Below are 16700 nucleotides of genomic sequence, written 5' to 3' on the forward strand. Positions count from 1 at the left end.
TATAAGTGTTACATAAGGTGAAGAATGTCTTTGGTAGGAGTAAATCATAGGGTTAGAATTCTCTCAGTAATGAAACTAGTAATCAAGATAAGACTAAGAAATAAAAAGAAAGTTAATGTTGATGATGGGATAGATATCTTTGAAGGAAAAGGAGTAAGGAAGAGATAGGACTAAAATTAAGGAATAAGTACAGCAGGTTGAAAAGATACCAACAATACCAAAAATAGGAAAAGGGAAGTGGATAAGATGCAAAGGACAGGAAGAGAGCTCGATAGAGTCAGTTATAATGATGAGGATAAGGAGTGTCTAACCACTGCCCAGTGTTAACACTACCTATGAGCGATGAAGGATACACTGTAATTGTGGACGCCTCCAGAGTTGGCCTAGGTGTGTTTTGATGCGGATGGAAAAGTAGTGGCTTATGCTTCAAGGTAGCTGAAGAGGTATGAGCAGAACTATCCCACCCATGATTTGGAAATGGCGGCTGTAGTCTTTGCACTAAAAATCTGGAGACACTACCTGTATGGTGAAGTGTGAGAGATATACACCGACCATAAGAGTTTGAAGTACATCTTCCAACAGAGGGATTTAAACTTGAGACAGAGGAGATGGATGGAGCTTCTGGAAGACTATGATTGCACCATCCAGTACCACCCTGGGAAGGCCAATGTAGTAGCAGATGCTGTAAGTAGAAAATCTTCTGGCAGTTTGGCGCACATTTCAGCAGAGAAGAGACCGTTGATTCAGGAAGTACATGAGTTGATGGATCAAGGTTTAATCCTAGATCTTTCAGATGAGGAGGTCTTGTTGGCTCATTTTTCAGTGAGGCCAGACTTGCGAGATAGAGTTAGAGTTTCCCAATACAGAGACCAACAATTAATGAAGATCATAGAAAGAGTACAGCAAGGTGAAGGTCTTTGAGTTTGGATTTGCCAATGATGGTGCCCTAGTGCAAGGTTCTAGGATATGTGTGCCCGATGTGGACAATCTCAGAGATGAAATCATGCGAGAGGCACACTATACACTGTACAATGTCCACCCAGGTTCCACCAAAATGTACCATGATGTGAAAGATAGCTACTGGTGGAATGGCATGAAGAGAGACATAGCAGACTTTGTGTCCAAGTGCTTGACTTGTCAGAAGGTGAAGTTTCAACATCAGAGACCGTCAGGGAAGTTGCAAGAGCTCCCTATCCCAGAATGGAAGTGGGAAATGATCACTATGGATTTTGTGACTGGGTTGCCTCGTACCACGCGAGGATATGATTCGATATGGGTGATTGTAGACCGTTTAACCAAATCAGCTCACTTCTTGCCTGTAAAGACTACATACTCTGTGGCACAGTACGCCGGGATCTACATTCGAGAAATAGTCAGATTGCATGGAGTTTCGGCTTCCATAATATCTGACAGAGGGCCCCAGTTCACTTCTCGGTTTTGGAGAAAATTGCAGGAGGCACTTGGCACACAGTTGAACTTCAGTACGGCTTTCCACCTCGAACCAGACGGACGATCGAAGGACAATCCAAACACTGGAAGACATGCTTCGCATGAGTGTTTTGGATTTTGGAGGTCGATGGGATGATCAACTAGCTTTGGTGGAGTTTGCCTACAACAACCGTTATCACTCCAGCATAGGGATGCCACCCTATGAGGCACTATATGGAAGAAAGTGTAGGTCTCCTCTGTGTTGGACGAAAATGGGGGAAGCGAAGGTGCATGATGTAGACCTAGTGCAGTACACTTCAGAGATAGTTCCTTTAATCAGGGAACGATTGAAAACAGCTTTCAGCAGGCAGAAGAGTTATGCAGACCCCAGACGGAGGGATGTGGAGTTTGCAGTGGGCGACTATGTATTCCTGAAGGTTTCTCCAATGAAGGGAGTCGTGATATTTGGAAAGAAGGGCAAGTTTGCACCTCGGTATATTGGACCTTTTGAGGTTACTGATAGAGTTGGAGCAGTTGTCTACCGGTTGGAACTACCACCCAACCTTTCTCACGTTCATCCCGTATTTCACATCTCCATGCTCAGGAAGTACATCCCAGATCCTCCCCATATACTACGGCAGGATGTAATAGAGCTAAAAGAGAACTTGACCTTTGAGGAGCAACCTGTAGCCATAGTGGACTACCAAGTGAGACAGCTAAGATCAAAACAGATCCCTATGGTTAAGGTTTTGTGGAGGAGTCAGTCAGTGGAAGAGTGCACTTGGGAGTTAGAACGGGACATGCGTAGCAAGTACCCTTATCTGTTCAATGTATAATCATGTGCTTTATTCTGCCTTGTGTAAAATTCGAGGACGAATTTTCTGTAAGGGGGGAAGAATGTAACACCCCTGATTTTTTTATATATTATTATTGGGCTTCGTGTAGGTATCCTCAATTCGCGGAAATTCGACAGTTGTCCGGATCTGTGAATTTCCGGCCAGACAGACCAGCTACCGGAAAAGTCTCCGAATTGGATCTAGGTTTTGGCTACCCCACCATTGTCAGGCATCCCGAGCGCGTTCCCGAAGTCGGAATCGGCAAAGGTAAACCCGAACCTTGCTTTTTCGTAATTTTCTAGTGCTTGAATAGGATTAAAAATCCATAAAATATTCGTGGTAGCTTAGAAAATTACGATTCTTTTTGCAATAGCTTAGTAATATTGCTAAGGACCGCGGGGCAAAGTTTTATAATTTTTAGAGCTTGTTTGGGCAGTTTTTGCAAAAATGAACAATAATAAGGACTAAATTGAAAGTTTGCGTTTTGTGATGGTTGATTGATTTGATGGGCCCCGGCGGGGCTGTGTGATATGATTGAACTGTTGATATATGGATTGTGAATATAGAAGTGCGTTTTTAGCCCTTTTGCAGGTTGGGTAGGTCCTAGGTATAGGGGAGATTCTGCCGGATTTTCGGCACGACTTAGGACGTACTTGATCTTTTTCTTTGTTTGTATTGAGTCAAATTTATTAAATAGATGTAATGTAATTGTCAGGTGAGCCGGGACAGCCTTCTTCCTCCGCCCAGCCGCCACAGTAATTTGTCGTCAAGTTTGTGAGTAAAATATTAATTTTAATTGTAATTTCGATATTATTATATGTTCAGATGCCCATGCATCACTTATATGCATATATTTATGTAGTTAAACTCTAGGCACGATTTATGTTGCATTCATAATCGTTAATGTGCCATGAGTGTTGTTGTGGTAATTTGGAGCGGTGTCGTGCGTTGGCGTGCGTGTGATGTGGTGTGGACTATGGATAGGACGGGTAGTCATGGCTTGAGTTCTTCACGGGACCCGTTCCTTCGAGGGGTAGTCACGCTTGAGTTCTTCACGGGACCCTCGATTTGGTTTATTAAGCGAAAGTCCGCTTGAGTTCTTCACGCACCAAAGTTGGATTTAAGAGAGCTGTATAGGGGATCAGCTCCCAATATATTATGATTGATGCTACAGGGTGCGTGAGTGCTCCAAATTACCTTTTTGATGCTATGATGTTGATGTTGCATTTCACTCTACAGGGTGCATTAGTTCTGAGATAGTTATAGAGATTATGGTTAAAATTGATATTTTACTCTGAGTCGAACGCTCACTGTTCAAAAATTTTTACAGCCGAGGAGGATATTTTATTGCAGGTTAACTCGCTTATACTGCAGTTGTTTATCGATATTTGTGTAATTTTATGTACTCCTAGAATTTCCACATGTGTTAGCAGTAATTATTTGAATTTGGTCTGTAATATTATTATCATGTTGGACCTGTAAACTTAATATTCTATGTCTGTTTGATGGATTGGATGAGGGAGCTGAGCTCCCATTTATTATTATGTTGATGAGTATGTGGAGGGTGAGCTGAGCTCCCCAATTGACTATATATTGTGTTTACAGGTCGGGTGAGTCGAAAACTCCCCGTTGGTAAGTCCATTTTATGGCCGGACTCTGTCCGTTTGTTTTCTTGATATTGGGCCCAAATGGGTCTTAGAGTTGGGTTAATGAACAGTTAGGCTTACTACGGGCCTCGGGGGCTTTAAGCTGGCCCAGGTCCTAGTGCCGGTCCGGCCCATAGGTTGGGTCGTGACATATTTCCTCAATTTTCTTTGTCATGTGCACTCATTCATGGTCCTTAAACATGAATTTAAAGTAAAATTTAAAGTTAGGTCATTAACCTCTATGGAGTGAGATTTCCTACTTGCTAGAATTCTTGTTTTCCTTTTCTTTTTGCTCCCAAAATACTCACTAAGATGCAAGAACACTTTTTTGTGTTGCTAGGTTAGGGTTTTGTTGGGTAGAAGTTAGTAAAATCAAGCTTTGAAAAAGCTTGAAAATGGTGGCTATGGTGGAGGCTCACGGCAAAGAAGAAAGAAGAAATGAGGGTTCTAATTTTTTTTCATTTTTCCAGCCCATTTTACTTCTTTTAAATAAAGTTATGCCATGTGTCCATATTGGATAGGTTGGGAGAATCTTAATGACATCATTATGATGTCATAAGTCCATTTTCTTTCATTTTCTCTCCATTTCTTGTCTATTTAATTGCAATTAAATTTTTAACAACATTTATTCATATTTTATTTTATAGAAATTATTTATTTAACTGGTCAAGTTGGCCAAAAATCATCTGTGAAGACGAAATAACCAAAATGCCCTCCGTTTGGCTAAACGAGCCAAAATTGTCTGTACCAATTGAAATTTTTTCTAAGCATTTTCTTGGCATTCTAATGCCATAAGAACCTCAATGACCCTTCTCTGGAGTCCCAAAAATTATTTTATAATTTATCCCTCGGGTCTAGGGCTCCTAGTTGCGAGAACCGCAACTTCTCACTAGGTTACCCATCGTTAGGGCACCGGCTCATTTAACTTGGTTGTATTTTATTTCTAAAATTTTTCCTAAATTTTCCTTATTAATATTTAGTTAATTATGGTTCCTCACTTTAATTTAAATATTTTTCCAGACGTTCTAGCTGTCCGGACCGACATTGGTCACCAGAACAGTAGATTGTACGGACTAGCTAAAGTGAGGATGTTACAAGATTGAGTATACACTAGATAGGTGGTTTGAGTGTCTAAACAATATAGTTATATTCATGATAGGATTCAAATCCAATAAGTTATGCCTTGTCTTAGAATTGCACCTTGTAAGTTTGCTATTATATGAAGTGCTCTTGTAATTTTTATATATTACCATATGTTCTTATATCTTTTGGCATGGTAGTATCTTTCCTTCTAGAGTGTATTTTGATGATGCCAAAAGAGGGAGATATATAGCTAGTGAATGAATTAGCTAGTGGATGAAAAGTTCCAAATTTTAATGAATTAGCTAGTGGATGAATAGTTCTAAAATTTTAGGCTTTAAATATGATACATAAATTATGATTTAGTGGGATACATGTTTTGGGTATACTTATGTGATGCTTCTGGGTAATCCTTTGATACATATTCTGAATTATTTTTGATATAAAAACAACTTTGAATCATCATTCACCTAAGACTCATGGCATTGCATTCATTGAGTCAAAGCCTCTCTTATGTGCTCTCCAAACTCTATTTAGTAAGGCACAAACTGTTTTTGAAAGGGGGAGAATTTCTAAAAAACACACACTTCACTTGTGCTTAATTTTCCTCATCCACTAATTGTTTGTCATCATCAAAAAGACGGAGATTGCTGGACCTAGGTGTCTTAACCCATGTTTTGATGATAATAAATAATTAGTATGCTACTAATATACTTTGAAAGTGTTTGTGTTGAGTTTGTAGGTCCTAGATTCAAAATTGCCAAATTGCTTTAAATCAAGGTTAAGGAAGAGCAACATAAGGAAGTAAACATTTATGGGAACTTACAATATAACTTTTATTTATTTTATATCTTGTAAATCTCATTTTATTAATTATGTTGACTCAAGTCTATGTGGTACTAAGAATATCTTGCTCAACTTAGTTTTCACCTAATTTTTTTATCAAGGGAAAATTAAATAAATTTTTTAAAAATGCAAAATTAATTTTAAAAAGTATTTTAGTTGCAAAATACATTGAATTAGCTTTCCAATTGTTCAAACGGATCAAAAATCTGAGTTCGGATAAAAAAATTATGAGTTTTCTAAACTTTTAATTTCTTAGTGTCTTTACTTATAACTTTTTCTTAACCAAGGGGGACTAAAATGAAATTTTTACATTTGAGAAATGCAAATTTGTTTTTGAAAATGTTTTCATTGAAAAATTTATCAAATTAGCTTTCCAATGGTTCAAACAGATCGAAAATCCGGGTTCCGATAAAAAAGTTATGCATTTTTTAAGCTTAAGTGTCATTTTGACACTTTCTGTCCAGAGAGTACTTCGGCAGTCGAAAGTGGGAAGTTTGGCTGCCAAAGTTCACTCTTTAAATCATGGTTTTTGAGCTTTAAAAGTCATTTTGTCCAGAAAGCACTCCGGCAGCCGAAAGTGGAAACTTTGGCAGCCGAAAGTGACTTTTTAAAAGCTATTTTTTTTAGCACTTCAACCTTCGGCAGTCGAAATAAATAACTCCGGCAGCCAAACCTGGGTTTCTGCAACTCGATAAAATAGAGCTTTGAGTGGTTGAACGGCTAGTTTTGCATTTAATGCACCCCCAATAGCTATTTTCTTGCAAAAACTATAAATAGGCACCATTTATGACTGGAAACAAAGTTTAGACAACAACAGTCTTTTGGAAATTTATTGGGTTCTAAAGATTTTCTTCATTCTCTCTCTCTAGAACTTGAGCTACCATAGTTAATGTTGAGAACTTGATATTTGAGTTGAAAATTCATTATTCTGAGAGTTCCTTCAAAGTTGTTGTGAGCACTTATTGTAATTTTGAGTGTGATAGAGCTTTAAATAGCTCTTGAGTGTAAAGGGATTTGTAAAAGAGCAAGGGTTTGCTCTTGTGATGATTGTAAGGGGTTTATTCTTTATCAAAAAAAAAATTTAGTGGAGTTAACTCTCAAGGAGGGCTTTGAGAAGAGGACGTAGGCTTGGGATAGCCGAACCTCTATAAATCTCTTGTGTTATCATTCTTCCTTTTCTCTTCTTTGTATTTAAATTTCTTTTAATCTTTAATTCTGCAATTAGAACCCAATTCACCCCCCCTCTTGGGTTGCTACAAGGGACAACATGTTTGATCCACACTTCCTTCATGGAAGTTGTTGCTCTATGTTTAAACTCTGATTTCTCTATTTGAATCACTTAATTTGGAGTTTTAGAACTCAAGTTATGGTAAATTTTCCAAGACTAGTCCATTGACCCTTTATGGTTCCAAAACCAGGCAGGTTCTAAAATCCCAATTTTATCCAGCCATTTGAACATGTTATAGTCACATTTAGGCCTATTGTCCTTCATATGAGTTATTCCCCTATGTCTTAGGGTCACACAAGTTCAAGAATCATAATTTTTTAGGTTATGTAGGGTGAGTTATAGCCAATTAACTGACCTAGACTCCTGAACCCTGTGCCTTCAGGATTTCAGGTTCAGGTCAATGTTAATTCTCATTTTAGGTTTCTTACACTCAAAATTTGAGGAAAGTTCCTAAATTAAAGTTTGAGTCCTGTTTCTTAGGTTTCCAGAATAGTTTGGCTCATCATAATTGGAGTTTCCTAGTGGGAGATATGATATAAATACAATTCTGGGGTCAAGTAGCTATATAGTTCAATTTCAGGATTTGGAATATTGACTTCTCCTACCAAATTGTGCAGGTTCCATTAGGTTCTGAATTTTGATCAAAACATAAAAATTGTAGTTCTAAGTCTTATAGAGATTTTGGCTTTAGATTCATTGCATTTGCAATTTTGTAGGCTGAGTTATGTCATTTTTGCCAAAATTAGTCGGGTATGTGACACCCCTTACCCGTCTACAGTATATCCGAGTAAGATATGTCACACGGTGTACCGGAACACTCTACTTTATCTCAATCATTTTTATTCTTCCTTAATTTATTTTTACCATAGTTTTGAATATAATTTATGAAATATAATTTATTTAAGCCATTTATCGAAATTATAATTTATTTGAGGTTTCGAAAATTTTATAGAAAATCTGGCAGAGTACCGGCTAAAAATGGAGAAAACAGTTCTTCGGAACCTGTGAAAAACACTTCCAATAATCATTTCCAAACAATCCCAACTCCATTTCATCAACAAAGTAACAATATGTTTTTCAACAATCTTTCCATTACTCAAACATTCATTTCTCATGGTACTCATATATATAAGCAATAAATAAATACTCAAATTTTCCCATTCATAACCACAATTTTCATTATTTACATGAACATCAAAATACATTACATGAGTTTCATTTACACAAAGGAAAATAAAAGTTAGTTACAAAATACCAAAATGAACCTAGTGTCCTACCAATGCACTGAAGATGGTGAGGTGACACGGACACTATGCAGAGCTGCAGGAGGTCTCACCCAGCCTGTGGTCTACTGGGCTCTCTGTCACACCTTACCCCTCTGTAAGGCATAACATGATCCCGTAGAATACCTAATGAACTACCGAACTTTACCTACCGATAACTCATTAAGTACCCTACAAGGGATTTTAAAACAATTTTCTTATCTTTGACAAGTGGTGAGTATTTCAAATAAGTATTTAAAACATTTAGTTGAAATTAAAACTAATTAATATTTTTGGCCATTTTAGTTTTCCGCAAATTTTATAAAAATTTTGACAGAGTTTCCTCTGTATTTTGAGAAACAGATTCTTGAATACTGTAAAAGCACTTCTAAAAGTTTTCTCAACCACTACTTCAATTTCAAACTCAATCTCAATCAATTTCTCAAATTCACAAGTTCAATAATTTCTTCAAAATCTGTCCATCAATATCATTTATTCGTATTCCATTCAAGATAAACAATTTATATATTCATCATACTAAAATTTACATTCAGAAGTCCAAACTAAAATTTATTACAACTTTTATACAAACTTTGTACAAGCTGCTCCAAGACCCATGTACATGTCCATACATTTATGTGCAATATATACATCAAAAGAAATATTTACGCTAGGGTATAAATTATACCCAAGACTTCAAGCCGATGACTTCACACACCTCAAGACTCATCTGCTGCTCCTCTAATCTCTCAGACCAATAAAGAATAAAGCTATCATTGAGTACTAAGACTCAATGGTGCATAATATACTAAAATAATCTTTATGCAAAACTTAAAGCACATTCATTCAAAAATTTGACTAAACATGAAAATTAAATACAATCATGCATTGTAAGATTTTACATGTAAACCAAGTTTATTTCAAAGTATCAAAACACATTTCATAAAACCCACAGTTAGATCATGCCATTCGAAACAAATAGAATCTTAATAGCCAGAGGCTAAGAGAAATCACATGAATCTCAATAGCCAGAGGCTAAAGAGAAATCATATCACAAGGCTCGCTAGCTCAAATATATGGATATCCATTCACATCCTCTTCTCTTGCACACCTCAACACTTCTCCAGAGAAGGAATCAAAATTGAACTAATTACCCCCACTAGTCGTGCTAGTGAGGTGTTCAAATATATGGTCATGATCGTGGTTTTAAAACTTATCTTAACAATTTGCTAAACATTGTCATTTCAAATATACACAATAAATTTCACAATTTGAATCAAAACATCATAAGTAAGGTCACAATACTTTCAGCAATTCAAAGCAACAATAAAATGCATATTTCATTCATTTAATCAATGAATTTTTTTAAAGCATAGTAATATTGTGCACAAACCTCAAACGAGTCGTCCTTTAGCCTCGACTCGATTCTTCGGGTTCCTTCACGATATTCTTTTCAACTGAAACACACAATTTTATAATGTTTCAGTACTAAAACTTAAAATAAATCCAAAATAAACTTAACTTCACATTTACCTAGCTCTAACGTGTTAAATTCGACGTTCTCAAAATTTTGTGTTTCGGGTTACTATTCACTGTACTATTCAAGTCAAATTATTGACTTTCTAAGGCTTAATAGGTATGGGAACTCCAACTTCACCCACATACCACATTTTGGTCACCAAACTTGTTGGTTTTGGTCATTTGTTTAAAGCTTAGGTCATTTTGGCAAAATTGCCAATTTTCAGTTTTGGTTCTCCGAAGTTGCACTATTTCATTGGTCGATCTACTGTTGGAATTTGACAAAACTTCCTTCATAGAAAATGTTCCTTATTGTCTTAAGTGTATTCTCATTTTTGGATCACCTCAATCGGAGTTTTGTAGCTCAAGTTATGGCCAAAATAAGTTTACTGTTCACGTGTACTGTTCATACTGAGATTTTGGTGCTGGCAGATTTTTGGTCCCACTTTGGTTAATAATTTGATCAAGTTAAGTTCATAATTTGGTCTCACTTTCTTCATATGAAATGTTGTACTATGTCTTAGGTTTCCATCGGTTCAAGAATCGCCTAAATCCGAGTTTTCTAGAGGGAGTTATAGCTATCCAAACATTGCTGCTCAATGAAAATTCTGCAGAGTTGCAGGTTTGGTAACCTAACTTTGCTCAATAATTTGAATGGGTTAATGGCATAATTTGGGGTGATGTTCTTCATGAAAGTTTTAGGTCTATATCATATCTAATTGCTGGTAAAATTTCAGGTCAATTTGACCTACCTAGCTCAAGTTATGACCAAATGAACAGTTACTGTTCATTTGGTCAGTTTAGTACAGTGGCAGCCTGCTATCAACTCACTTTGGTCAATTGTTTCACCAAGTTTTGGTTAGTTTTTGGCAATGGTTCCTTAATGAAAATTGTGCTCTTTTATGTCTATTTTCATCTCCAATTGGTGGCATATCAATTGGACTTGTAAAATTTGAGTTTTGGTCCTTCAAAGTGGGTTTGTCATGCTGCCAGCAGCATGACCATTGACCTACGAATTTGATTTTTATTCCAACAATTCCCACACAACTTATTTGGTCATAATTGACCATTATTTCATTTCACAATAGGTTAAACATGCTATTTATGCATTTCTCCAAAATTTTTCCTCAAAACCCTAACATTCAAACCCTAGCTCTTCCCTCTCATGCATTAAATCACAACTAGTGCACTTAACCTTAACCATTCACTAATCAAAGCTTTTAAACTTATTCTAATGCATCAAATTCATGTAAATCATACTCCTCTCAAGCTGCCCAAATTTCAGTTTGGTCCTTCTCCCATGTTTTTATTTCATTTCATAACTTCTAAGCTCACTTCCAACCCTCACATATGCATTTGAATGGATAAATGAAGGGTTTAACATACTAACCTTGTGTGCAGAATTTTCTTCTCCCTTTTCTTCAAATTTTTCTTCTTTCTTTTCCTTGAATCTTCTTTCCTAGTTGCCCAAACAAAGTCTAGTTATGGTAGGACAATTTTCTATGATTGGATTTTGGTTCTTCAAGCTCAAAAATGAGCTTTAATGGTGGTTTAAGTGGGTTAAGTGAGGAGAGGGTGAGGGAGAGAGTGAGTGACGTTTTTGGAGAAGAAGAAGACTTGTGTTTTATTTTTTTTTTCTTTTCTTTTTCTTTTATAAATTTTGGCTTATGGAAGACCATAAAAATCTAATTTAATAATTCAATTAATTAATTTTTTTATGGCATCATGCATGAGGTCATGCATGATGTCATCACCTTTTTCATTTTCCTCTCTCTTTTTTTTTTATATTTTTCTATTAGTTCTTTAATTTAATTATCGATTCCGAAATTTTCTTTTCTCCGATTTTATTTGTGATTAGGTCGAGTCGACTCTCGGTCAATTGACCAAATGGCCCCTCACTGGTTCATCCCGGTTTGCAAATAATCCAATATTTCTTCCGGCTCCCTGACCTAATTATTTGACTGACTTAACAGTTCTTTTTCGTGATTTTCTCTTTTCCACTGTGTCCATAAGGGTCCTAAGGACCGCAACGTCACTTTTTACGGTTCGAAATTTGAGTTTAAAACGACTTCGCAGTCGTTCCCGAGGAGGTCACTCATCGCTGTGACTCTCGGCTCGTTTAACCTCTTATGTTCTGTTTTTCTTATTTATAGTTAACTAATTAAACATTACTAATTATTTGTATTTATGGCTTCTCAAGTTGTCTTAAGTGTGGCCCTAATCCCAATAATTGTCCGGACCGACACCGGTCACCGGAACAGTGAAATCTACCAGGCTATGCAACGGGGGTGTTACACTCTCGGTCAGTATCTCCAGAACCTACGCATGGCAAAAGCAACGCGCTAAGCAATAATGCTTAGTGGTGCCAATAATAAAATGAAAAGAAATAACAAAAAATAAATATGTATTGAATGTATCGATGTTTTACTGGTTTTGTACTTGTTATAATCATTTATTTCGTTAACTTTATCCACTTTCATTCTTTTGGTTGCCCAAGTAACCTATCTTTGAACGATCGATGGATAAGCGGGTAACCGCACTGGGTATCAAGTACCTCGGGCCGTCACACCATCGGTCACATATGTATCTCCGGTGTGCATGAGCTAACAAGTCAGAATAATATTAGGCACGAGGCCAAGTCTCAACACAATGTCAAAATGGCTAAAAGCCATAAAATCATAGAATGGCATAATGCCATGTGCATTACTGCTAACTGAACCCTATTGGCATGCCAAACTATCCAAACCAATCTTGTTAGGTATACTAGGGCATTTGATACTTTAGAATTCTTCAATTTTTGAGTTTCAAGTTTTGATGTTACTATTCACTTCATTAGTCAACAAAAATGTTGACTTTTGCATAGAAAATAGGTGCATTGGTTTTAACACTCCCAATGTACCACATTTTGCATTCAAAACTTGTTGGAATTAATCACCAATACCATTTCTAAGCTTAAAACTAAGGGAGCAGAATTTTTCAGTTTTCATACCTAAACTTTTCTGTTCCATTAGTTGCTGTTGCTGTGAGAATTTGAGAAAATGGTAAACATGAAAGTTGTTCCTTATTTTGTCTAGTTGAATTTCTTTTTTTGAATCACTCCATTTGGAGTTTTGTAACTCCAGTTATGGTCCAAAAACCACAGCTGGCCGGATTGAAAAATTGCAGAACTGACCATATCTACAGTGCAGTGAACAGTGACTGTAACTGCCTTGTTGGATAGGTTCTGGTCATAATTTGGGGTAGGTTTCTTCATGAAAGTTGTTTTTCTATATCTTAACTTGTTGCTGTAAAAATTTCAGGTCAATTGGGCCATTCTACAATGAGTTATGGCCAAATGAATAATTACTGTTTATTTGGTCATTCTGCAGAATCTAGTTGCAGGACATCCGGATTGGGGCCAGTTTTTGGTCCACTTGCTTTGGTCTTTTGGGCATGGTTTCTTCACCAAAATTGTGCCATTATATGTCTAGTTTCATGTCCAATTGGCCAAACACCAATTGAACCTACACAGCCAGAGTTATGGCAGTCCAAACAGGCTGGACTCACAGCCTCACCTGCTGCCCTCACTAGGCAGCATACCAATTCAGTTTGTAATACTCTAATTCACTTCAAATTATGGTCAACTTATCTCAAATGGTCACTAATTGACCATTAGAATGTTCACTCACCATTTCATAAGCAAAGTCCAAGTTTCACTCCAAAACCCTAATTCTAATTGACCAAGCCTCCAATTCATGCATCCCACTCCTAATTTGCTATACTAATCATATAATTTATAAGAGGGGCAGCAATATGTCACTTTAAACCAAAGATTTCTCCTAACCCTAACTCATGTCAAGGCTGCCAAAACTTCATGGAATATAACCATGCTTCATTAATTCAATTTTTGTCAAATTTTTAACTTAACTTAGCTCAAATTCATGATTAAAAAGATGTAAAAGCAAAGGTTATGGCACTAACCTCTTTGGTGATTTTCTAAGCTTGTTCACACCTCACTTTCTTCCACTTTCTTTTGTTTTCTTGGCTGCCAAACACTCTAGCAAGGTTGGGTGACAATTTTTAGTGAAAGGACCTAAGGGTTTTGGGGTAAGAAATCAAAGATTGAAGGTATGAGAGAATGAGAGTTATGGAGGAAGAAGGAGAAACTCACGGCTGGCTGAAGAAGAAGGAGAAAACACCAGAATTTTTGGGTCCATTTTGTCTCTTTTAATTGTTTTAAGAAGGCTTGTTGAATGGTGATTGGTGGAGGGTATGTAAATGACATCATGTGATGTCATTATCCCTAATTTCCTTCATTTTTCTTTTCTTTTCTTTTCTATCAAATTTCAATTTAATTTTTAGCAATATTTATTCATATTTTATGTCATAATAATTATTTACTTAACTGGACAAGTCAGCAAAAATTCACCTCTGAAGGCGAAATGACCAAAATGCCCTCCGTTTGGCTTAACGGGTCAAAATTGTCTGAACCGATTGAAAAATTTTTCTAAATATTTTCTTGGCATTCTAATGCCATAGGAACCTCAATTACCCTTCTCTGGAGTCCCAAAAATTATTTTATAAATTTTTCCCCGGATCTAGGGCTCCTAGTTGTGAGAACCGCAACTTCCCACTGGGTTACCCATCACTTGGGCACCGGCTCATTTGACTTAGTTGTATTTTATTTCTAAAATTTTTACTAAATTTTTCTTATTAATATTTGAGTTAATTATGGTCCCTCACTTTAGTTTAAATATTTTTCCGAACGTTCTGTCCGGTTCGACATCGTCACCGAATGAGAATGTCTGAGTTGCTACAGGGAGGGTGTTACAGGGTAGGTCAAAGTCCAAAATTCAAGTCAGGTTCTGGTTCTGGTCAGAATTGTTGATCTAAATTTTTCTAGCAAATTGATTGGGTTAAAGTTAGAATTGGGCTCCGTGTTCTTCATGAAAAATGTGTTTCTATGTCTAACCTTTCCATTGGTTCAAGAATCAAGTCATTCTGACATTCCTAGAGTGAGTTATGCCCATTTAAACATTTACTATTTATATAGTTATTTTTCCAGGTCCAGCAAGTGGTTACTCAGATTCAAACCAATTTTAGTTCATGTTAGGTTCAGTTTCTGGGTAGGGTCTCGAGATAAAAAATGTGGCTTTATGTCCTAAGTTTCATCTCTAATTAGCCTCACACCAATTAGAGCAATGTGGCTCTACTTATGGCCACATAGCCACACTGGACTCAAGGTCTAGAATTCCCTGCATAGAAATTCAGCACTTCCAATATTAATTCCACCCAACTACAAAATTTCAATAACTTTCATTGCACTTCAAATAGTTAATAATCAATCTCAACAATGTCAATTTCAAGCCACAACACAAAATCCCCAATTTTAGACCAAAACCTTAACTATCAAAATCACATCTCATACAAAACCACGCAATTCACTCAAACTTCTATTACAAATCATGTGTATACATCCATCAGCACACATAAACAAGCTTAAAGCCATCAAACACATCAATCCATCCCACCATCAATGTTGAATGAAATTTTAGGGTTTCAATTGTGCATCAATTCCTTCAAATTTTAATCAATTCTAACATACTTCAACCTAGTTTCAAGAACTTAAGAAGAGGGAAGCTAGAGATTTACACTAACCTCACTTGTGACCAAGCTTTGACTTGCTAAAACTTCACTATTTCTACTCTTTGTTGCTACCAACTTCTTCCCCAAGGTATAGAATCAAGATTTAATGAAGGGAAGTATAGGTTTTAGGGTGAGAAGCATGAGAAAATCAAGCTTGAAAGCTTGAAAAAAAAATGGTGGAGGAAAAGCTATGGTGGTTCGGCCAAGATGGTTCCAAGGAAGAAGAAGATGACTTTGATTCTTAATTGAATTTGTCTCTATTTATATTTAGTTGTCTAATTATAATTGGTCATAATTTTAATGAGGTCATTATGACATCATGCTTATGTCATAATTCAATTATATTTTCTTTTCTTTCTTTTTCTTTTCCAATTACATTTCTCTAATTACATTTTTATCAAAATTCCATCATATTTCATTACGTAAATTTGAACTTAATTAATTGACATTTTAGTAAAAAGTCAACTCTTCATGTGAAATGACTAAAATGCCCTTCATCGGGTCAAAATTTATCTTTACTGATTGGCATAAATTTCCTTGTATTTCCTTGACATTTTTATTGTCATTTAAACCTCATAAATCCTTCAATCAAGTCCCAAATATTTATCTTACAGGTTTCCCCACGCGTATGGGGTTGGCAACTGTATTCACAGTCGTTTCCGGATAGGGTTACCCATCCTCGGAACCTCGGCTCGTTTAACTTATTTGCATTTCATTTCTTTTATTTTTCCTTAACTTTTCTTGATCTTTATTCAATCAATTTATGTCTCCTCACTCTAGTTTAAATGTAGTTCCAGACATCCTGATTGTCCGAATAGACGTTGGTCATTGGAACAGTAGAATGTACAGAACTACCTAAAGTAAGGGCGTTACAAAAGTAGTGCTCTCTCACACACAGAAAAGTGAACTAGTGCTCCCTCTCTCACAGAAAGTGAGCTAGCTCTCTTTGTAATATGAAGGGTGAGTCCTACATTTGTGATATATGGTGCATATACGCCAAATGCACTTAATAATCTCACTATTTTTTATATATATATAATTAAAGTGGATAAAATTTTAAATATTAAAAATCATAAAATAAAAAAAATCCATATAAAATGAACATAATAATTAATATAGTCACACTTTCAATGTCATATATAATTATATATAAAATATTAGTTTTTACTTAAAAAATCTCAATTAGTCCAATTAAAATGAAAAAAAAAAAGGTAAAATTCAAAATACTATA

The sequence above is a fragment of the Hevea brasiliensis genome, chromosome 11 (assembly GCF_030052815.1).
Source record: "Hevea brasiliensis isolate MT/VB/25A 57/8 chromosome 11, ASM3005281v1, whole genome shotgun sequence".
NCBI classification, from domain to species: Eukaryota; Viridiplantae; Streptophyta; class Magnoliopsida; order Malpighiales; family Euphorbiaceae; genus Hevea; species Hevea brasiliensis.